Raw genomic sequence first — 23,564 nt, 5'->3', positions numbered from 1 at the left:
CTGCGCCGTGCAGAGAAAATGGTCATAGTGCGGTCAGTTAGACATTTATTTCTATTGTGAACCCCATCGGTATGCTCTCTGCAATGACTTGTGAGCACTGCACCGCAGGACCAATCACGGTGCAGCGCTCACATTACTCAGCCATAGAGATGAGCGAGTGTACTCGTCCGAGCTTGATGCTCGTTCGAGTATTAGGGTGCTTGAGATGCACGTTACTCGAGGCGAGCACCACGTGATTTTTGAGTCAATTCCATTTCCTTCCCTGAAGGTTTTGCGCCATTTTCTGGCCAATAGAAACGCAGGGAAGGCATTACAACTTGCTCCTGTGACGTTCCAGCCCTATCCCACCCCCCTGCAGTGAGTGGCTGGCAAGATCAAGTGACCCCCGAGTATTTAAATCTGCCCCGCCCGCGGCTCGCCACAGACACACACTGAGAGAGAGCAGGGAAAGTGCTGCTGCTATAGGGACAGTGTTAGCGTCTTCAAGAACCGCAACGGTCTTTCTTAGGGCCACAGCTCACCTAGTGCATTACTGTTGTGGCTGCTGTGAGCAGTTTTGCACAATTTTTTTTTTTATGTATATCGGGCGTGCAGGCTGTAGCGTTCTCAGGCTGCAGTCTGTACTTGAGTATAGGGGCAGTATTGGTCAGGCAGGGACAGTGGTAGTGTAGAATCCTGTCTACAAGAACCCCAACGGTTCTTCTTAGGGCAACCTGTGACCATGTGCATTTAACTCCGTGGTTGCTGGGAGTTGTAGGACCATTGTATTGCACAGCAGAGCCTGCGTGCAGCCTTCATTTAAACATTTTTCTGTCCGCACTTTGCGTTGCGTCAGTTCAGTCTGCCTCTAAGTGTACACCAAGAAAGCACACATTTTCTACAACGCTCTGTGTTATACGTGTGCTGTCTCACAAGTGCATGCTCTGCCCGACGCCCATAGATTGAAAGTGCAATACACACTGCATAGCCTCAGCCTGCATTGCATAGAAAAATAATATTCACTGAAAAAGCCAAAAATACAATACCTGAAGGTCTGCAAAGCAGACACGGTCGCCATAGGCACGATCGCCATAAGGCAGGCACAATCGCCACCGGCACAATCGCCGTAGGGCAGGCGCAATGGCCTTAAGCCCTGAAGATATGTAGTCAGCCAGACAATAAGGCGATTGTGCCTGCCTTATGGCGATCGTGCCTATGGCGACCGTGTCTGCTTTGCAGACCTTCAGGTATTACCCATCTATGGCTGACATCTTTGGTATCGTTCACATGTGCAGGCTATTAGTATATGCAGTCACTCCTCCCCAATCTGGGCTGGGTTGAGTGGGTGACTGCATATTAGCCTGCCAGGAACAAGCTGCTCCTCCACACATTATTGTCTGGCTGACTACATATCTTCAGGGCTTACGGCCATTGCGCCTGCCCTACGGCGATTGTGCCGGTGGCGATTGTGCCTGCCTTATGGCGATCGTGCCTATGGCGACCGTGTCTGCTTTGCAGACCTTCAGGTATTGTATTTTTGGCTATTTCAGTGAATATGTGTTTTTTTTCTTCTTCCTCACCTCTGTGATTTTATGTAATTTATTGTGAGTTAGCGTAGGTACTGACGGAAGCGGTGTGACCTCGACGCGGTCCGTCAGCCTATGCGTTTTGGCCAAAATGCAGTACCAACACCCGCATTTTATTAGTATGCATTAGTATCTTTGTATGTAGCTTGCTAGTTGGTGGGGGAGCCCAAGATGTCAGCCAGTGTGGCCCACCTTGGAGATACAGGGCAACCCGCTGTCATATCAGCCAGGGTTGATATCCTGTATGGTGGGTCACCACCCATCTATGGCTGACATCTTTGGTATCGTTCACATGTGCAGGCTATTAGTATATGCAGTCACTCCTCCCCAATCTGGGCTGGGTTGAGTGGGTGACTGCATATTAGCCTGCCAGGAACAAGCTGCTCCTCCACACATTATTGTCTGGCTGACTACATATCTTCAGGGCTTAAGGCCATTGCGCCTGCCCTACGGCGATTGTGCCGGTGGCGATTGTGCCTGCCTTATGGCGATCGTGCCTATGGCGACCGTGTCTGCTTTGCAGACCTTCAGGTATTGTATTTTTGGCTTTTTCAGTGAATATGTGTTTTTTTTCTTCTTCCTCACCGCATAGAAAAATAAGGAGATTTTAAAAAAAAATCCTTTTTACGGCTGCCGGTGACCCAGTGCATTTGCCTGCGTGGCCTGTGGGACTTCATGTCCATCCAAACTGCATAGTTCACAGCAAGGCCTAAGTGCAGCCTTCCTTATAATTTATCTCTGGCTTCATTTTGCGTTATATTACCGCTGGCAGCCACCAACTGCGCGGCAATAATTCACAAACATTTTTACACCGCTCTGTCTCTGCTCGATTCTTAATCCAGCATGCATAGGGGTAGGGGCAGAGGACGTGGACGCGGTCGCGGTCAAGGACGCGGAGTCCCAAGTGAGGGTGTGGGCATAGGACGAGTTCCTGGTCCAGTTAAATTGCAGCCGGCTCCTGCGGGAGTAGGAGAGAGGACAGTTTCTGGGGTCCCCAGCTTTATATCGCAATTTTTGGGTCCACGTCATAGACCTTTATTAAAAAATGAGCAGTGTGAGCAGGTCCTGTCGTGGATGGCAGAAAGTGCATCCAGCAATCTATCGACCACCCAGTCTTCTACGTCGTCCACTGCTGCAACTCTGAATCCTCTGGCTGCTGCTCCTCCTTCCTCCCAGCCTCCTCACTCCATGAAAATGAGACATTCTGAGGAGCAGGCAGACTCCCAGGAACTGTTCTCGGGCCCCTGCCCAGATTGGGCAACAATGGTTCCTCTCCCCCCGGAGGAGTTTGTCGTGACCGATGCCAAACCTTTGGAAAGTTCCCGGGGTCCGGGGGATGAGGCTGGGGACTTCCGGCAACTGTGTTAGGAGTTTTGAGTGGGTGAGGAGGATGATGATGATGAGACACAGTTGTCTATCAGTGAGGTAGTAGTGAGGGCAGTAAGTCCGAGGGAGGAGCGCACAGAGGATTCGGAGGAAGGGCCGCTGGACGATGAGGTGACTGACCCCACCTGGTGTGATAAGCCAACTGAGAACAGGTCTTCAGAAGGGGAGGCAATTGCAGCCGCAGGACAGGTTGGAAGAGGCAGTGGGGTGGCCAGGTGTAGAGGCAGGGCAAGAGCGAATAATCCACCAACTGTTTCCCAAAGCACCCCCTCGCGCCAAGCCACCGTGCAGAGGCCAAGGTGCTCTAGGGTGTGGCAGTTTTTCACTGAGACGGCGGACGAACGACAAACAGTGGTGTGCAACCTTTGTCGCGCCAAGATCAGCCGGGGAGCCACCACCAGCAGCCTCACCACCACCAGTATGCGCAGGCATATGATGGCCAAGCACCCCACAAGGTGGGATGAAGGCTGTTCACCGCCTCCAGCTTGCGCCACTGCCTCTCCCGCTGGGCCCCAACCTGCCACTGAGATCCAACCCACCTCTCACGACACAGGCACGACCATCTCCTGGCCTGGACCCACACCCTCACCTCCGCTGTCCTCGGCCCCATCCAGCAATGTCTGTCAGCGCAGCGTCCAGCTGTCACTAAGAGAATCGTTGGAGTGAAAGCGCAAATACGCCGCCACGCACCCACATGCTCAAGCTTTAAATGTCCACATAGCCAAATTGATCAGCCTGGAGATGCTCCCCTACAGGCTGGTGGAAACGGAGGCGTTCAAAAACATGATGACGGCGGCAGCCCCGCGCTACTCTGTCCCCAGTCGCCACTATTTTTCACGGTGTGCCGTCCCAGCCCTGCACGACCACGTCTCACGCAACATCGTACGCGCCCTCACCAACTCGGCTACTGGCAATGCCATGGGATATATTTATGTACCTCCGGTGGTTTCCTGGGACCCTCCCATGCTGTCGGTCCACATGGACTTCACATTAGGGAGTTGTACCTGCCTGTGTATACTTATAAAAAAAAACAGTCTGACTGGAGCATGCAGTGTGGGCCGAAGCCCACCTGCATTTAATCTGACGTTAGCTCTGCTGTCCAGGGCACTGCAATGGGATATATTTATGTACCGCCGGTGGGTTCCAGGGAGCCACCCATGCTGTGGGTGCACACGGAATTTCCATTGCGGAGTTGTACCTGCCTGTGACTAGTTATAAAAAACCCCGGTCAGACTGGGGCATGCAGTGTGGGCCGAAGCCCACCCGTATTTAATCTGACGTTAGCTCTACTATCCGGGGCACTGCATTGGGACAAACTACAGGAGCAATACAGCGCTAATGAGACGTGCACAGCTACGCTAGCATTGGAGTCCCGCGATTGCTGAGGGTTTGTGCAGAGGCCTATGTCCTGGGTGCAGTGAAAGTCCGCTTCCTGCCTAGGATTGCTGAAGCTGTGGGCCGAGGCCTATGCCGTGGGCGCGGTGCAAGTCTGCATTGTTTGGCCGCTCAGATCAATTTTTTGTTCATGTCTTGGGTTTCCTAGGACCCACCTATGCTGTTGGTGCAAACTTAGTTTCCATGGCGGTGTTTGACCTGTCTGGCACAAAGACACTAACTGACTTGCGTATGGGGGCAGAGCGCAGATGGCTTTTCACTTGCAGTGTTGATTGAGCTATGCGACACCCTGACAGAATGAATACTGTGTGGCACATGGATTCCCCATTGCTATGCCCACGTTTGCAGCTCCTGACGGAGGTGGCACAGGATTAGATTTCTCATTGCTTCTGTACAGCATTGTGGGCTATTGCCCCGCCCCTTTTAAAGAGGTTCGCTGCCTGGCCCTGCCAACCCTCTGCAGTGTGTGCCTCCGGTTCCTCCTCATGGCAGACGCACTTATAAATAGACATGAGGGTGGTGTGGCTATGAGGCCAGCGTGTGGCATGAGGGCAGCTGAAGGCTGCGCAGGGACACTTTGGTGTGCGCTGTGGACACTGGGTTGTGCGGGGGGGTTGGGCAGCATGTAACCCAGGAGAAGAGGCAGGGGTGTGTCCCGCAGGCAGTGCTTGTGCTTAGTTGGAGGCAGTGTGGTGCTTAGCTAAGGTGTGGCTTACTAATGAGGGTTTGTCCAAAGTAAAAATTGTTAGGGGGGGGGCCCACTCTTGCCACTATTGCGGCTTAATAGCGGGACCTGGGAACCTGAAATGCGGCCCAGCATGTTGCCCCTCACCTGCCCTATCCGTTTCTGTGTCGTTTCCATCACTTTCTTGGGTTTTGCAGATTTTCACCAATGAAAACCTTAGAGAGCATCGGCTATATACAAAAATGCTCGAGTCGCCCATTGACTTCAATAGGGTTCGTTACTCGAAACGAACCCTCGAGCATCGCGGAAAGTTCGACTCGAGCACCCGAGCATTTTGGTGCTCGCTCATCTCTACTCAGCCATAGAAAAATGATTAGGGGCATCCTGCATGATAAAGGGGAGAGAACTATTAGGGGCATCCCATGTGATAAGGGGGAGAACTATTCAGGGCATCCTGTGTGATAAAGGGGGTGGACTCTTAATGACATCCTGTGTGATTAAGGGGTGTGGGGAGAATTATTAGGAGCATCCTGTGTGATAAGGGGGAGAACTATTAGGGGCATCCTGTGCGATAAGGGAGAAATAACTGCAAGGGGCATCCAGTGTAATAAAGGGCGCAAACAGGGACATCCTATGTAACAAAGGGGGAGAACTATTAGGGGCATCCTGTTTGATAAGGGGGAGTGGGAGAACTGTGAGGGGAATCCTGTGTGATAAGGGGGAGTGGGAGAACTGTAAGGGACTTTCTGTGTAATGAGGGATGGTAGGAACTATACGGGTACATATCCATATAGTGGAAATGGTGTGGATTTTCCTCAGTGGATCTATGAAATTTCTGAATCAAAATCCACACCATTTCTGCTACCTGTGAAGTACGCTAAGAGGTATTCTGTGTGACGAATGGTGGAGCACAGAACCATAAGAGCCATCCTGTATAACTAGAGGAAGGAGAACCAAGTGGCATCCTGTGTCACAAGGAGGGGGGTCATGAAGGGGCATCCAATGTGATAAGTGGGGGTACCGTGAGAGTCCTTCTGTGTGATGGGAAGGGGCAGAACCATAAGGGGTTTCAGCAGTTTGGGACTAAGGGTGGAATGTACAGTGGTCTGTGAGGGAGAGGCTGGGGAACAGTGCGTAAGATTATTAATTGGAGATAACAGCTGGTTGGTTCTGTTAAAGGGATCAGCAGCATTGAGGTGTTGCGCATAGTGTGCACATGTACTAAGAAAGCATGGAGCCAAAGATGTCTGTGTTGCAAATTCTGAAGAAACAAGTGGTGGCTAGAAGAAATTGTCATGTTGTTCTGGGCCGATTATACTCAAGAAGGACATATCAGAGCTTGAGCTGGTACAAAGGCAGGCAACTAAAGTAATACATGGAATGGGCGGACTACAATACCCATAGAGGTTATCAAACTTGGGATTATTTAGTTTGGAAAAAAGACATCTGAGAGTCAAACTAATAACTATGTATAAATATATCAGGGGACAATACAGAGATCTCTCCCACCATCTATTAATACCCAGGACTGTGGCTGTAATAAGGGGGCGCTCTCTACGTCTAGAAGAAAGAAGGTTTCAACACCGACATAGAAAGGGGTTCTTTATGGTAAGAGCAGTGAGACTATGGAACTCTCTGCCTGAGGATGTGGTAATGGTGAACTCGAAAAAAGAGTACAAGAGGGGCCTGGACACCTTTCTTCAGTGTAACAATACATATTATGGTCACTGATTACTTCAGAAGGGTCAATAATTAAGGGATTATACCAAATTAATTCCCAACTCCAGACTTGGAGTCGAGAATTAATTTTTTTCCCTAAAATGAGTAAAACTGACTGCATCACTTGCTGAAAGATACAGGCAAATCTAGCAATGGGTTTCTCTGCCAATCAAGACTTTGAGTCAACATTGGCAAAGCATTGACTGTCATGAAAACATGTGAGATAAGTGACTGGACTATATCCGAAGCCAATGAATACGTTGTATTCTGAAAAATGCTGAAATCTAGTATAAATAATATTTTCTCCCCACCCCCCCCCCCCATACCGCCACCAAACCCTCGTAATTGTATATGAGACAGGAGACTCACTCACCTGTCCCTGGTCTATTTCACCGTATTTAGGCAGCAGATGCACTCTAAAGGCATGGCATATTACTAGCACATTATCCCTATCTTTAATTATTTTTGTTCTAAAGGATATTTGAAGCGTTGTCTAACCAGCACATTAATAATATTCATAAATACAGCAAATGTAGGATAATAGGCACCCAGGGCTACCGTCGCAATCAAGATTAAATGAACTTCTACTCTGGTATTAGGAGTTATGTATAAAAGCATCTCACTGTTGTATATAATGAAATAGAGGGCCAAATGTATTAGATTTTTACACAAAGGAGAATGTTATTTTGGAAGCGGAGTGTATATTTATTTTATTCTATTTTTTTAATGATACTGCTAGGAGGATAATTTCATCTGCTTTGTCATTAACCACCTCAGCATGTCAGATAAAGGTAATAAATGAATGTGTATTAATCAATGTGACAATGCTATAAAGAGTCTGGGAGGCAGTGGCAGCGATAATATTAATTAGTATTTAATTAAAAACTTCAGTCCCATCAATAATAAGAAAGCTGCCCATGGAAATTGCGCTGAGGCTGGAGTGGGTAAAGGTAATTTCACCTCAGTCTTTCTTCATATATTTCAGAACAATAGGGCTCTACATCTGAACCGCGCAGAACGTTCACTCCGTGGGCTCCAGGATATAGCAGCATTATGAGAATTTCGTGTAATAATGTTTTGCATTCATAGATGAGGGAATGTGGCGGCTCAGTGCTCAGGACCGCTAATGAAAATGGTACAGCTTGTAGTCAAGTGGCCATGTGAAGATCGTGTCCTGCTCAGGACCCAACTGTTAAGGTTGGGCTTCTGGGACCTGTGGTTCTACAGGCTTTCTTGTGCACATCTTCATGGGTTGGGGTTAATAGAGCTTGCTGGGTGTGATATTCTCTAGCAGTCAATCCCCCTGGTCTGCAGCAGATAAATACCAGCAAACTCTTGGGAGAGATTGCTGGTTACTTTAATGCCTTACTTTGTGTTAAGCCCACTCAGAGCTGGTGTGTGCATGCTTGTCTGAAGTGTCTCTCTCTTTCCCTGCGTCCCTCCCCTCCTTGCGTTCTGGGGTGCGTGCATTGTGTAGTGTGTGGTTTGGTGACTACACTGGTGCAGGAGGCCCACATGTTACTCCTTATCCCTGGGCAGGTGTGGCCCGCAGACAGCTAATGTCCTATGTGTGTGTCATATGGGTGATGCCTGACACTATTTCTGGTTATGTCGGCACAATGGCTGACTCTTTATTCAGCCATCGTGCTGGAGTGAGGACACTTGGTCTAGCTATGATTTACCATCTCTATGCATGTGAGTTCTGGTTGGGGTTCCTGTTGTATGTGGTATGCACTACCTGTTGTATGTTGGTGTGAACAGTGACTTGTGTTGTATGTCTGTGCTGGTGGCGAGACATGAGGTGTGAACTGTTCTGGGTTCAGTGTGTGTGAACAGAGTCATGTCCAACCATGTGTGTTAAGTGCATCTCTCTAGGTCCCTAATCAGGGATAGCCAGGTCCTAGAAGAAGACAGTGAGGCCGACCTTATCAGGACGATTACCCTGCTTTTAGGTAGGGGTTCCCCACTTTCTCTGGTTAGTAAGGGACAGGGGTCCTTCCATCATTGCCTGTAGAGGTGAAAATGGTCTATGCAACACTGTGTGAGTGATTGCGGTTTTAAAGGGACACAGTCCTGCATCTGTTTGGAGGCGTGGCGCTTTAGTGCGCCCTGCAGACGTAACACCAACTCTACTAGCAGAAGTTGAGAGCAGCTACTCTAGAGGATTCAATGTGACTAAGGGCTCCTTCACATAGATGTATTTGAGCGTGCAAAATGTGTGAACAGGACCCATTAATTTCCATGGGTTCATTCACATGTATGTATTTTGAATACACATTTTCGACAGCGCAAAAAACAATAGAATATGTTCCATCTTTCTGCACATTTGCACACCAAAGGTCCTTATAGAAGTCAATGGGGGTGTGTGCAAATGAATGCTCATTATACAAGAAGATGCGTGCGACACTGCATAATTCTGCTGGAAAAAAAAACGCATCTGGAACTAATTAGCCATTTTAATTGGTCCAATTGTTTGCTGCACGCAACTGACCATGCCCTGCGGGCAGAAAAAGTACGGTAGGATGCGCAGATAGGCATGCAAAAAAGCCTCATTCAGGACCTCGACAGACGAACGTGAAATGCCGCGATTATGCGTGCAGGAATTTCCCGTGCATATAATGGGGAGAATAGAACACACTGATTTCATTGGGTTTATTCTCACTTTGCCCAGGAGCAAAAAAATAGGACCTGACCTATCTTTCTGCTTTTTGCGCACCAGAGACCTCCATAGAGGTCTATGGGAGGTGTGCAAACACACACATCTGCCAGTGCGGGTATGCACTAAACACAACACATACCCGCAATCACTGGCACTTTGTTATGCAAATTAGCCTTTTAAATCAGAGCAAAATCAGAGCAGGGTGATTCCCCCATCTGTTTGAATGAGCAGTATTTGCGCAGTCAGGACCCTCATAGTGCAAAAAAAGTTGTGTTAAGGCGTGCTCAATTGCGCTTACACTCGTGGGAAGCCAGCCTCAGTGTTCTTTCACAAAGAACAATTAATCGTTGGAACAAGCAAGTGTTGTCCGTTTACATGCACAGACAATTGTTTACATTTTTTGTCATTTTTTTCCTTCAGCTTTTTCAGTCCATCATTGGTCCGTCAGGGGAGTCTGAAAATGCCTGGCAGTGGTTTGCAAACAATCGCCTTTCGCACATAATGACTGACAAAATAATGAGCAATGACTTTTATGATGCCTGCATAAAATGAATGATGAACGGTAGGTGAATGAATTATTGTTCATAATTCAATCATTGGTCATGTTTACACTGATCAATTGTTCATAGAATCGTAGAATGGTAGAGTTAGAAGGGACCTCCAGGGTCATCGGGTCCAACCCCCTGCTCAATGCAGAGTTCAATAAATCATTCCAGACAAATGACTGTCCAGCCTTTGTTTAAAGACTTCCATTGAAGGAGTACTTACCACCTCCTGTGGCAACCTATTCTACTCATTGATCACCCTCGCTGTCAGAAAGTGTTTTCTAATATCTAATCTGTGTCTCCTCCCTATCAGTTCATCCCATTGCTTCTGGTCTTTCCTTGTGCAAATGAGAATAGGGCTGATCCCTCTACACTGTGACCGCCCTTCAGATATTTGTAGACAGCTATTAAGTCTCCTCTCAGCCTTCTTTTTTTGCAAGCTAAACATTCCCAGATCTTTTAACCATTCCTCATAGGACATGATTTGCAGACCGCTCACCATCTTGGTAACTCTTCTCTGGACTTGCTCCAGTTTGTCTATGTTGTTTTTAAAGTGGGGTGCCCAGAACTGGACACAGTATTCCAGATAAGGTCTGACTAAGGAAGAGTAGAGGAGGATAATGACCTCATGTGATCTAGACTCTATGCTTCTCTACTTCAGGCACCAGTCTGGTTAGGTGGTTCTGGCCATTTAGTCCATGAGATCCTCTGTACCTAAGCATATTTGGTTCTGTTTTACTAGTTTGTCCGGTAAGAGTGATATTACCACTCACCTGTTACGCGCCGTCTTTGAATACTTAATTTGTCGCCACTGGTTGTGCAAACTAGCCAATCCAGATGTGACAAGAACTCCTTCTTGGCCCATCCAGCTTCTACATATTTCTTTCAAATACAATTATGGAAGCTCCAAATGATTGGCAATATTCAGTATACTAAAATAAATAAGGATGCAAGAAGATATGTATTTACTACTCATGATTTGTTCTTACTAGTTGGGAGAAAGCTAAAAAGGCACAGAAATAATACACACATCTGGATTCTGGATTCCAAGGAGTCCATAGGTTCCTCTGCCACAGTAGAAGATACCAGTATTATATTTAACCTATGGTAGGAGGGGGATTAAGAGTGACACTACTGTTTTCTAGCTCTTGCTATGCACTGATATACTCTGAATGGCAACTTTATTAGAGACCCCAGCCCTTTCATAATTGGAGCAAAATCACTTAACTTATTGGGTTCTGTTTCTCAATCCTAATAACAATCGCTAACTAGAAACAATAACTACTGTAGAACATGTTAGGTAGTGCAACAGATAGTAATCTCAATAACAACAATGTGTATTAACTGACATGAGAAAGGTACTTCAACAATATGTAACGACTCAATGTAAGCGGCTTGCCGCATGCAGTCCAGAAGTAATATGAGTGTTGTCTAACGGATAGTCAGTAACTGGTGTTAACACTTTGAAGTTTCCAAAATCTCTGATTTACACACCATAAAGTTTCAATTGTTCCTAAATGCTTGAGCTCACACTTTTCTGATGTATTCTAGCTAGTGGGTCCTATAGTCTCTATTTGTTTGTGCACATTCGGTTTTTACCAAGGCCCAACTTCACTTACGGAACTCCTGTCCTACTGTGCGGTGAGAATGAAGAGTCTTTCGACATCCGTTAGGGGTACCCCAATACACAGAGCTGTAATATGGTGCGTTACTCTCTGCAGCAGTTTCAACAGCAGTTTCTCTAACTGTAGTCTCTGTAGATCTGTAGTATGGCCTCCTGCACCTTCTCTCTCCAACAATGATTTCTAAACATAGCAATAGCTCAGGCAGCAACAACACATCAGTCTACAAGCTGCCTCTTTTATCATGTAGCTGCTTTACTTTAACAAGTATACGGCTCTTCTACAATGGTTGCGCTGTTTCCCTCTCTCATTCGCTGCACACACCCAACCTCTCACTGGACTTCAGTCATAGAACACAGCACACAATAAGATGAGAGAACAAACCCAGGAACCCCTGCTATCTCTTTAGTTCTCCAGGCTCTATGATCTATATCTATTAAAGAAGCAAGTACACAATATGTCACAGCAGACTTAAATATGATATAACATCACATTACTCCCTTACATCAGTGTGAATCTATATTAGAAGGAGAACATTGTGCAATCTGAACAACTTTGAATGAGACTTGGTCATCAGTTCTAGACTAGTAAGAGCCAGGATATTAAATGCTGACAACCTTGTGGTGTTTATTCATTCAATTGTGTGGAGAATATACCAAGAATGATGTGATCCAGGAAAAACATCCAGAGAAAGGGAATCCAATCCTATGGATTTACCTCACCACCAGAAAAGGGTGTCAAGAGTCCTTTTGAAGAACAGGCGGTATACAGCCAAGCAAACTGCAGCTGAATACAACCTAGTGCTGCACCTAATATGTCCAAACACACTACTCGTCATCCCATAGCACAGGTCATAACATAAAACTAGAAGACATCCCATAGCACAGGTTATAAAACTAGATGACCAGTTTGAGTGCTATTGTTGTCTACGATAAACAGAAAAGTGAGGCTCCAATAGGTAAAAAAAAGTCAAAAATTGGATCACTGTGCAGGGTTTTCCACTGCCTGGTCAGAAGAATCCAGATTTCTGTTGTCAGAATTTGGCACAAGCAGAGTAAATCGATGAAACCTTCCTATCACCTATCGACATTTCAAGCTGGTGGAGTGATGATGGGGCGAATGTTTTCTTGACTCATCCTGGCTCCTCTGATACCTGTGGATGGACACCATGGTAAATTGCTGCAATTCCGGAGGCCAAAATGAGGTCCAACATGTTACTAGATGGGTGTTTCTAATGAAGTGGCCATCTAGTGCAATAAAATGTCTGCCAGTCTAAACATATTCAGTATGCAGTCGTGGACGCCCAATTGACTAATTTTGCATCTCCACTATGGACCTTCTAGCTTCAAGATTACAGCAGCAGATACAACATCTTCTAATAGCTGCAGACATCTACTACGTCCCCAAATCTTTGCAGCATCTCCGGCATCCTCCTGACATCCATCTCTGATTGTGTACAGTTTGATAAATGACAAAATATTATTATTTTGATTGCTTTTAAATTACACAGTTATCACTGCAACATTTTGTCTTGTCCACTTGATTATTAATTCTTCTCTTGAAAACGTGAAATGATGGACAGAAGAACAGTCACTGACAGTAGAGCTTAGTACCGGATTTTCCGCTGTTCAAACTATGATAGCATCTCAAAGCCGCATCATAAATATTTATGTCACGGCAACTCATTTATCTCTGTATATATTATTTCGGCAATAATTACAAAGAAAATATGAACAGAAAGTCCCAGTGTTCACCAGTCTAGAAAATGCACAGCAAGTAATTGATATATTTTTCTAGAGAGTTTTGATTAGGAATATCTGCATTCCTCAATCGTTTCCTCTATACATACAAGTTCATATAATTTCATTAAGAGACACGTGAATGGTTTCGTATTTATAGTATAGAATGGGTCTCACTTAAAGGGGTTGTCCCGCGCCGAAACGGGTTTTTTTTTTTTCACCCCCCCCCCCCCCGTTCGGTGCGAGACAACCCCGATGCAGGGGTTAAAAAAGATCACCGGAGAGTGCTTACCTGAATCCCCGCGCTCCGGTGACTTCTTACTTACCTGATGAAGATGGCCGCGGGGATCTTCTCACTCGGTGGACCGCAGGGCTTCTGTGCGGTCCATTGCCGATTCCAGCCTCCTGATTGGCTGGAATCGGCACGTGACAGGGCGGAGCTACACGGAGCCGGCATCCAGCACGAGCAGCCCCATTGAAAAAAGAAGAAGACCGGGACTGCGCAAGCGCGGCTAATTTGGCCATTAGACGGCGAAAATTAGTCGGCTCCATGGGAACGAGGACGCCAGCAACGGAGCAGGTAAGTGAAAAACTTCTTATAACTTCTGTATGGCTCATAATTAATGCACAATGTACATTACAAAGTGCATTAATATGGCCATACAGAAGTGTATAGACCCACTTGCTGCCGTGGGACAACCCCTTTAATAGCAAATCTTCAATGAAAGGCAGATTTGTGGCTTGTGGGCTAGTGGATTCCAATTGTAAAGGGCTCACAAAAGGGTTAAAGTTAGAGATGAGCGAACGTACTCGTTACGAGTACTTACGCACCCGAGCACCGCCATTTTCGAGTACAGCGGTACTCGCGCGTAAAGATTCGGGGGGCGCCGTGGCGGCACGAGGGGTAGCAGTGGGGAGTGGGGGGGAGAGGGAGAGAGAGAGGGCTCCCCCCTGTTCCCCGCTGCTACCACCCGCACCGCCGCGCCTCTCCCCGCCCCCCGGCACCCCCCGAATCTTTACGCCCGAGTACTGAAGTACTCGAAAATGGCGGTACTCGGGTGCGTAAGTACTCATTACGAGTACGTTCGCTCATCTCTAGTTAAAGTGTTGCTATAGTAATGTACAGTAAAATGCATCAAAACTTATGCCAAACCATTGCATGCGCCAAAATATGCACAAGATAATAAATCTAGTGAAAGACTGATTGGCTGACTTCTGAGAGATGAAAATAAATTCTTGCTGCGCCACAGCAAGACTTAGGCCTCATGTCCACGGGGAAAATCAGGCCCGCTATGGATTCTCCATGGAGAATCCGTAGCGGGTCCCTCCTGCCCCGCAGACATGAGGGCTGAAAATAAGAATAAACTTACCCTCAGCGGACCGTGCGTGTCTTCCCTTCTTCGCGGCCGGATCTTCTTTCTTCGGCCCGGTGGATGTGCTCGGCACGCCGGCTACTTGCCGCGCGCATGCGCCGGGCACAACCGCCGGGCTGAAGAAAGAAGATCCGGCCGCGAAGGAAGGAAGATCTGCATCGCCCGGAGCAGGTGAGTTTAATTTAGGTGCGGGTCTCCTGCGGATCTGGACGGTTTCCATAGGCCTCAATAGAAGCCTGCGGGAGCTGTCCCCGCGGGAGACCCGCACCTAAATGGAGCATGTCCATTTTTTTTCATGCTTCAGAATTTGTTTGATTCACTTTTATTGATCATTTGCGGGCATTTATCTACCCGCGGGTGGTCAATGCATTTCTATGGGGCGCGGAATCCGCGTGCGGGTGATCCGCTGCGGATTTTAATTCTTCTTTTCCCCGTGGACATGAGACCTAAGTGAGTGAACTGAGGTTCTGCCTGAGAGCTAGTGGATACTGCAGGGAGTGTCAATGTAGAAGGTGCTACACAAACAGGAGGAGGGTGCTGTCAGAGAGTGAGCGCCAACAAAGCAAAGGGGAGCTAAGATGAGTTCAGCACCAGACTTTAAAGAGGGTCTGGAGAACAGCTCTCAGAGCTGTCGGAGGGAGGAGGATTCTGCAGCTCTGAATGCGGAAGATCCAACCAACATTGTTCAAGATACAGAGAGAGGAGATCAGAGAGTTTTTATGCAACAACTTGTAAGTGAGGCCCGGCCTTAGTAAAGCTGCTAAGTTTGCATACCAGTAGGGACAATATGTTAGCAGACCTGCTATATTAAGGGCTGATAATTCAGACACTAACATTGTGCAAGCTTCTGGTGTTCAAATCCGGGTCCTAGACTGACATTTGTAAATGTATATGGATATATGCTTTCTTTAAAGTCTGCATTGGAACGGTTATCATAAAATTGAGGTTGTGTGTTGTATTCTAACATTTACAATTCTTTGATACAATCATAGGGTGCGTTCACACGAGCGCATAAACGGCGCGTTTTTGCGACCAAACGTATATACGTGACCATCTGAGGCAATGGTTTCGAATGTATTCATTCACATGGGCGATTTTACGGCGCGTAAAAACGGCAACCCGAAAAAAAAAGGAACATATGCGACCGAAATACGCGCCAACGCATATTCGATGGCCGAAAAGATAGTTTGCAAAGTAGGAACAAACGAAAATATGCTTTCTAGCTCTGGTCGTGATCGGCGAAAAACGTTCTCTCCGGCGATTAAACGTTGCGCTCGTGCGAACGTAAATACGGCTACGCTCGTGTGAACGCACCCTTAGTCTTACATTTTAGCTGGCTGTAGATAGTGCCTAGGAATTTGAAAATTTAAGCTGAGTTGCTTACTAAATCACTTAATCACACTATTATTGTATTACGTTACTTTGTTCTTAAATAAATATTGTATATTTTTGTTACTTCTTCTGCTGCATCTTATCCTGAATCAGCGCGACACAATGCTGAAAGATCACAACACCCACGGTGCTCCAACACATTCAGCATCTGGAGGACATGGATACAATTGAAAAGTGGTATATTCCTACGTCACTCACTGTTGCTATTTGCAAATTTTGCAAAACCCCAGCAAAAAAACATCATTGTTTTATAAAATACACAATAAAACTTGCAATTTGGGAAGCATGTTGCTAGGATGTAGGAGGAAATTAAGTTTAAGCGGCTCCTCACAGTCACTTCCGCCTGGATTGCATTGGACCCTGGACGACGAGCAAGAATAGAGATGAGTATTGCATTGGTGGCAGCAGGCACATTTTAAGGGGGCATATTAGCATTTTTTCAGTATGCTGTCCAATTAAAAAAACAGACTACTCAGCATATAGTCCCATATTAGTTGATGTGGCAAGCCACACCTCAGTATTTTTACACTGATCACAAAAACAACTCATGGCATGCACTATTCTAATCTGATTTGGGCTAGTCACTGATGCCTACATAAAAAAAAAAAAAATCGCAGAATGTCCAATTTTGATCCATACTATTACTCACAGACCAAAATCGTCCATGAGTCTATGGGAGTTAAAAAAAAACAAAAAACTATACACGGATGTTACATGCACGTACACTGCATTTTTTATACATGTTGCCAAGAGGTAGTGAAAAAAGTGACAAATTGGGCTTCCATATGTTTTTTTTTGCATGTGTAAAAAACTGATGACACTCCGATGGCACATGGACGTAAAAAAAAGTACATACGCAAAAAAAAATGCACACAAGACACACATATACGCAGTGAAATTGAACCAAAATTGCATACACCAGTGTGAATGAGCCCATATGGATTGAAGGACCAAAGCATCAAGAGTGAACCCTATCGGAAGCATAGTCACTGGATAAGAGAGAGTTATTGAAACCGGATTTAGTGCGGGTACTCTGATTCCACTTCCTTGCCCCTCCGTGGCGCTTCCAGTAGAAGCTCCAGAACACTTACACCAGGTGCTGTAATAGTGACCCTTTACATTTAAAGGGGCATCAGGCACAACATTAGGGGCACTTGTGGATGCACAGTTGGTGCAGTATTATATTGCAGCTGTGGCAAGCAGTTGGTCCATTATTAGGTCACATCTGGGGCAGCACAGCAGGCACAATTTCTGGTGCAGTAGCAGGATCTATATTGGGGTAGAAACAAGCAAATCATTGCTGGAAAAAAGGCTTGATAAATGTACAGAGAAAAGAAAGCAAACAACTCCAGAGAAGACATCAACTGTGAGTCTTTAACTGAGTTTTGGTGGAAGGAAGCAAATTAGAATTTTGCTAAGGGGCCCTGTGATTTCTATCTGCACCCCTGACATCACTAAACCCTGAAGCCAGATGGCTGGACCCCAATGTCAGAAAAGGAGATAAGAACTGCTTTGAACTTGTTTTTCGTCTTTTAATGGTTTTTGGCAACTAACTGAAACATTGTTATGTAGCTCCAACATCAATACAGAAAAAATGAATACAAATTCCTACTGTGTTACTGGCACTTAGAAATGTTGGGGGAATATACCTGGCAAGAGATGCACTGAAAGCCCACATACGAGATGTAAGCAACACCCACAGCAGGCAATGTGGCAGGATAGCTTTGGGCAGGTCAAACGTGCATTCATAAGTATGTGATTATAGAACAGCAAAATAACTGGATGAATACAATTAATTATAGAGATCATGGATGCAGAATGCTGCAGATTTAAGAATGTTGGAATACATAGATTTGCTCTGTGTGGGGAACATGAGAGGTTATGCCGGATTCTCTTGGATTTCCTTTGGTTTTTAATCAAATAAGCATAAATATATTCATAACGGGATGCATCCAGACACAGCTGTTTTAGAAGACACTTAAAGGGGTATTCCAGGCACAGACTAACATTTAAAAAACTAATGTACATCATCACAATAAGTCATTTTCCAATAGGGTCATTGTACCATTGTACCCAGTCTAGTTACTTTCTTCATGTTCTATCTATGTCATGTGTCACTATTTCAACTTCCCCTGACATCTTGTCCACATTTACTACTTCCTCCCCTGTCCATAGCCTCCAACTTCCTGTGAGGAGTGCATGATGGGAGGACAGGAGCAGTAGTACTGTGCTGTATTGCTCATGTGCAATTCGGAGTACTGGAAGGTCCAGTCCATCTGCTTCAGCAGCTTTCTCTAGCACTCTCAGTGAAGCTAGTTTCACACAGCCAGGCACAATATCGGTCCGAAATTGCACTCAAGCACATGTGATGTCCCAGTGGACGCAGGACGTTTTTGTGTTAAAAAGCCTCCCATCACTTCAGTACAGTTGCGATCCTCCAACATGGCTGAAAAGATCGGCAAGTGCTTCCCATTTGTCATGTTTGCACTGAGAGTAAGGCACACCACACCCAGGACAAATGTGAATAGCAAACAGAACTTGCAAGCAGACATTCAACAACGGCTGCCAAACACCACAACACTTACCAAAAATACCAACACACGTAAGCAGATGGAATAGCTAAAGTATGTACAAAGTATCAGTTCATATTTTGGCCAAGATACTTAAGCTCACGAGCCCACGGCAAGGGACCTTGTTTTCTCGTGAGTCCCTACTCTAACAAGTCCTACCTGGAAGTGGGGCAATCGTCCCAATAGGGATGGCCAAACGCTGGAATGTAGGTGCCTAGCTCACCATAGATAGTATACAAGCTGCACAGGACACTGTTAACACCAACAGACAAGAGAATCCCACCCAGAACCTCATGCATGCAGCAACACCCAGCAACACATGCATGACTCCATACACCAAGGTTCTGGAAGAAATGGGGAGGAAAATAAATGACCAGCTCCCTCTAGGAAGAGTAGCCAGCATTTATGTGCAGCAGACCAGTGGGGATTGGTTGGCTGGAGAACTCTACACCTGGCCAGCTCAATCTTCCCACACCTGTGGATATGTGCTCCTGGAAACCCATAAAACTACAGGTCCCAAGAGCACAACGTAACACCACTGTTTATAATGGGAAACCTTGCATCACACGTGCTGTGCAATGTGTTTTCCGGCCCCATTGAAAGCAATGGGCAAAGCGTTCCGAGGGAATGCCCAAAGATACGGCATGATGTGATTTTTTTCCTGCAATGCAATGTGGGAAAAAAAATCGGTCATGTATATTACCCCATTCAAAAGAATGGGGTTCACATTGGTGTGATAAATGTGCGCCTCTCAATTCACAAATCTTGCGTGATTTTCTCAGCCGTGTAAAAGCGGCCTGAGAGGGTGGTTGTTGCTAGTAAGTTGTAGGAGCTGTGGGCTGTGGATGGAGCTACAGCACTGGCTGGTAGAGCATGTTGGAAATTGTAGGTAACAGTCTGTTGTTGTGTTTACTGCAGAAGTGATGCATGTGAGCACAGCGGTACATTGTTGGCTGCAGGGAACAAAGAAGAAGGTCAAGAGTGGTGTATACAGGTTGCCGCTACTTAGCTATGCCTCCTAGATTTCAGTATTTCCTGAATTTCCATTTTGTGCTCGAAACCCCCTTTAAAGGGGTTGTCCTCCCCTATGATATTAATAACCTATCCTCAGGAAAGGTCATTAACAATTGATCGGTGGGGTCTGCCGCTTGGGATGCCTTCCAATCAGTTGTTCTCCCGCATACAGAGAAAGAAGCACATAGCTCCTTACACAGACCAGTTTAGTAATGCAGAAACTGCTCCCACTGAATTCAATTTATTAATAGGCTTACATAGTGATTGTTTTACAATTGAAACTGCAGTTCAATGTTTCCAAAAGTAAACTAATGCACTTGGGGAAAAAAAAATCCTTGGACTGAGTATCATACCAGCTCTTCTGTGTCATCCAGAAAAGCTTAAGAACAAAACTTATCAGGAAAAAAGGTATCTAATTTGTATAGCCTGGAGAAGAGAAGTGAGAGGGTGGGGGGCATGATGGAAACCTTATGTTATGTTACCGGGTGTGGACAATAGTAGAAAAAATAGGCGGGGGCAACACCCAGGAAGCATGGTAGGTACCTTTTGTAGAGTACTCTTTCTCTTTTTGTTTCTTCAATGAAGGAAAAGGGGATTATAATAAAGTTTTTGACCATTGCAGCGAACGCAAAAACATCACACTTTTTGAAAGAGGACAAGCCAGAAAGAATTAAAAAGTGGGTAAGTGGGTGTAGGCGTAACCTTCTTTAACAGAAGCATGAGACATTAGCTTAATTTAGCTCAACTCCTCTGTTTTATTTAAACCAGTGTACATAGGCGCGATTCAGGACTGTAACGCACATTCCTCAGGATTTTGCGGGGACACACATCCAAGGATTTAGCACTGGTATGTGTGTTTAAAAAACAGATAAGGGCAATCACGTGACTAACGGTTCCCTGTTACAACAGAGCTGCAGGGTCCTAGCAGACTTTAAACAGCTCTGTTAGTGACTATTGTCACTACATGAGGACGTTTTTCCCTGTAACTGGGGCTCCTATGGATGCCCGAGCTACAGTGGAAAAGTTTGTAATTAAAAAAGACCATTTGAATGACCCCCAGAGGTCTTATATGAGGTCATGGGGGTCATAGATGGTAAAAAAAATAATTGCATAAATAAGTAAAAGAAAAACGTACAAAATAAAAGTGTGTGCATAAAAAAGAAAATGACCCGTAATCCAAAACCATACATATTATATATCAAAACACCCGAATGAAAATGAGGAACCCATTCCCATGCATTATTTTAGTGTAAATTCACTATTTAAAAAAAAAAAAAAAAAACTATAAATGTTTTAAAAAAACACCTTTTTTTGCCTTTTACCCCCAATAAAATTAAAAAACAAAGATGATGGAAACCTTTATATATGTTACAGGAGGAGAGAAGGGAGAGGAGGACAAGATTGAAACCTTTATATATGTTACAGGAGGAGAGAAGGGGGACACGATGGAAACCTTTATATATGTTACAGGAGGAGAGAAAGGAAACGGGGGACATGATGGAAACCTTTATATATGTTACAGGAGGAGAGAAAGGAAACGGGGGACATGATGGAAACCTTTATATATGTTACAGGAGGAGAGAAAGCAGGGGGGGGACATGATGGAAACTTTTATATATGAAGGGAGAGGGGGACATGATGGAAACCTTTATATATGTTACAGGAGGAGAGAAGGGAGAGGGGGACATGATGGAAACCTTTATATATGTTACAGGAGGAGAGAAGGGAGGGGGGACATGATGGAAACCTTTATATATGTTACAGGAGGAGAGAAGGGAGAGGGGGACATGATGGAAACCTTTATATATGTTACAAGAGGAGAGAAGGGAGAGGGGGACATGATGGAAACCTTTATATACATTACAGGAGGAGAGAAGGGAGGGGGGACATGATGGAAACCTTTATATACGTTACAGGAGGAGAGAAGGGAGAGGAGGATATGATGGAAACCTTTATATATGTTACAGGATGAGAGACGGGAGAGGGGGACATGATGGAATCCTTTATATATGTTACAGGAGGAAGAAGGGGGAGGAGGACATGATGGAAGCCTTTATAAATGTTAAAGTTATAAATAAGTTGCCTGGGATAATTATATATTTATTCTAAGAGAGAAATAAAAAGAAGATAATATAAGGGCAGACTAGATGGACCATGTTGTCTCTTTCTGCCATTAATATCCATGTTTCTAAATGATCCCTGCAAGCTGAGATTTATCCAAAGAGTAATATGGCTGTAGAATAGCTTGGGCCATATCACAGTCCATATGTGTGTTCACCCAGGTGGCTATTGTATTTCCAGGTTACGTACCTATGCCTGTCGTGCTTTACTTATGTGTGAACAAGACTGCCAGCAGCTGGAATTATAAGCAGCTGACAAGTGTCAGGCCTGAAGTTCAATCACCACATACGCAAGATATTACCAAGGGCATGGATCTCTACTGGTGGGACAATGCACTGGAAAGACACAATCAACCTCAAATTGATTCAATTCATTGCAAATAGAAAGAATACTGTCTTCTGAAACAAACTGAAGAGCCAGCCACTTGTGGGCAAATTAGTCTTTTAAAGGACTGTGATCTTAACCTCTTCACTGATGGACAAGTCTCCTCATTCCCATTTAATTCTTTAAGCTGCTGGATGTAAGACACAAGATTGGTGTAAGAAGCTGAAGATCAGGAGTGTCGGTAGTATTTACTGCTTCTTTGAGAAAGCCTTACCTCAGTAGTGACAAGCTCAAATACTGTATAAATCTGTCAAAAGTATGATACTTGGAAGTTTAATAAGACAAGAGATTTAATTTTAATTAATATCTTCTTGACAGAAGAAAAGACAATAAATTTAGAGAACTCGGTGTTACAACACTTTTATCTATACTGATTTACAGCTCGACATCTAGTCTCACTAAGCGTCCATGGATGAAAAACTGAAGAAAAAGACAATTTGGCCTCAAATGGGCAGCAAATTTTGGACGTAAACATCTGTTTTATTATGACTAGAGTTTTGATTCTCATTATGGTTATCAGCCCTTGTGCAAGCTTTTTTTTTGAGTATACTGACAAAGTCAACCAAACCCACTGATTGTGATTGGGATTGTCCAATAATATATATATATATATCTTGTTTTTTGTATAGCGCCAACTTATTCCACAGCGATTTCAAGTAATTTATTACCCCCCACCAAGCTGAATACTCATTTTACTGACCTTGTAAGGATGAGTCAACCTTGAGCCGGCTACCTGTACCAAGTGGGGATTGAACTCACAACCTTCAGATTGCAAGTGACAGTTTAGGACTGCATTTCTGCTGCCTTAGCACTCCACAAGCACCACATGAGGCTCTATAATATACATGGGGGCCTGTCAATAAAGATTGGACTTGATCTGCACTGAGACCTTTTAGCATGTTACTTTGAGGGCAAAAATACATAGGCACATTTCTCTGGAGCAGAACAGACATATGTGGTGGTTCAGTTGTTGTTACTGCTGCTGCTTGGCTGTGCTGGAGTAGTAGGTTCAAATGTAGGGCAACTTCTATATGGAGTTTTCCAAAGTCCATGCAGATGTTATCATTGATGGGATTTGAATCTAGGACCCCAGCACTGAAAGGCAATGGTGCTAACAACTGAACCACAGTCATAGAAGAAGCAACAAATGCATGTATTTTAAGGCTAATTTCACACATGTGAGTGCAATATCGGGCCGTGAAACTCTAACCTATATTGTGCCCACCAATGGTCCATGTCCCTGTGGGCATGACTTCAGGGACGTAGCGATTGTTTTCAGTCAGAAACATCGCATCGCACACTCACACGTCTTGTGATACTTTGCCGGCCCCATTGAAAACAATGGGTGATGCGAGGGAACACCCAAAGATAGGACATGCCACGATTTTTTTCACT

Source organism: Eleutherodactylus coqui, chromosome 5 (assembly GCF_035609145.1).
Source record: "Eleutherodactylus coqui strain aEleCoq1 chromosome 5, aEleCoq1.hap1, whole genome shotgun sequence".
Classification (NCBI taxonomy): Eukaryota; Metazoa; Chordata; class Amphibia; order Anura; family Eleutherodactylidae; genus Eleutherodactylus; species Eleutherodactylus coqui.
This window is presented reverse-complemented; position numbering follows the sequence as displayed.